This window comes from Brachyhypopomus gauderio, chromosome 18 (genome assembly GCF_052324685.1).
Source record: "Brachyhypopomus gauderio isolate BG-103 chromosome 18, BGAUD_0.2, whole genome shotgun sequence".
Lineage (NCBI taxonomy): Eukaryota > Metazoa > Chordata > Actinopteri > Gymnotiformes > Hypopomidae > Brachyhypopomus > Brachyhypopomus gauderio.
This window is the reverse complement of record NC_135228.1, coordinates 6,190,749-6,192,282: the sequence shown is the minus strand read 5'-3', so window position 1 is coordinate 6,192,282 and position 1,534 is coordinate 6,190,749. Positions and strand designations below refer to the sequence as shown.

The following is a 1,534-nucleotide window of genomic DNA, read 5'->3' as shown; positions in this document are numbered from 1 at the left end:
AACTATGCTGAGTATGTGACTGGGTACATTGGCACTTGCATTGAAAACATTGTGCCCACCATAACAGTCCGGAAATTCCCTAACCAGAAGCCCTGGATAAATGGTGAGGTACTGCAAATGCTAAGAGCACACTTCATTGCTTTTAGATCTGGTGATGAGGCTGAGCTCAAACTTGCACAGTAGAGACTGAGGAAGGCCATAAGATCAGCCAAGAGACAGTATAGAGAGAAAACAGAAGGGTTCTACTCCACTGCTGACCCCAGACGTATGTGGCAATGTCTGGAACAAATTACGGATTATAGATCCAGACTCAACAATGCCATAAACAACGCCCAACAACGCCTCAAACAACCTTCCAGACGATCTCAATGAATTCTACACCCGTTTTGAGACGTCAACCCCCACTACCCTTACAGAGAATACACACGCCTCAATTACACAGCTCTCCAGCCCCCCACCAGTTGTCTCGACAGCCCAAGTACACAAAGCCCTGAGGAGGATCAACCCCCGCAAAGCTGCAGGACCTGACAACATTCCTGGTCGAGCCCTCAGAGCATGTGCTAACGAGCTGGCTGATGATTTCACCTCTATATTCAACCTTTCCCTCAAACAATGCACAGTTCCCACCTGTTACAAGACCACCACTATCATCCCTCTGCCCAAGAAGAACCCCCCTTCCTGCTTGAATGACTATAGGCCAGTAGCGCTCACTCCAATCATTATGAAGTGCTTCGAGAGAGTGGTGCTGTCCTACATTCAGAACAACATACCAGACACTACAGACCCCCTACAATACGCATACAGGGCCAACAGGTCTACCTCAGTCAGAACAACATACCAGACACTACAGACCCCCTACAATACGCATACAGGGCCAACAGGTCTACCTCGGATGCCATCGCCACAGCCCTTCATGTCTACCTCACACACCTGGAACATAAAGACTCCTACATCAGGATCCTCTTTATTGACTACAGCTCCGCTTTTAACATGGTCATACCTCATAAACTTACAGATAAACTGTCATCTCTTGGACTACATTACTAACAAGAAATATCAACGACACTAGTTCCAACACAGCACTTACACACACTAGCGATGAATTTTTAAACTTTTTCAATAATAAAATAGATAATATCCGACTACAGAGTCATAATACATCGCAGCCTAACCTCCAATCCAACCCCAGTAGTTCAGCTATTAGTAACTATGCATTCAAAAATATTACTGAGCTAAATATCTTCAATCCTATATCGCAAAAAGAGCTCACAACATTGATTAATTCGTCTAAGCCTACATCATGTATATTTGACCCAGTTCCAACCCGTCTATTTAAAGACCTACTCCCAGCCACTGCAGGGCCCTTACTTAATATGATTAACTCCTCCCTTAACCTAGGTTACATGCCCAAACAATTAAAATGCGCCGTAATTAGACCCTTGATTAAAAAACAGAATCTCGATCCGCAGATTTTAGCCAACTATAGACCCATTTCTAATCTCCCATTTATCTCTAAAATTTTAGAAAAAGCAGT

At 44.1% G+C, this 1,534-nt stretch overlaps 1 long non-coding RNA gene across 1 annotated transcript; it reads right to left on the bottom strand.

The window, feature by feature from the left end:
- Positions 1-424: 424 nt before the first annotated feature.
- On the bottom strand, positions 425-964 carry LOC143482466 (uncharacterized). Its single transcript, XR_013122232.1, has 3 exons — positions 888-964; positions 586-819; positions 425-490 (listed from the first exon to the last, which is right to left on the bottom strand). It is a non-coding gene; the product is annotated as an uncharacterized LOC143482466 (long non-coding RNA).
- Positions 965-1,534: the final 570 nt, after the last annotated feature.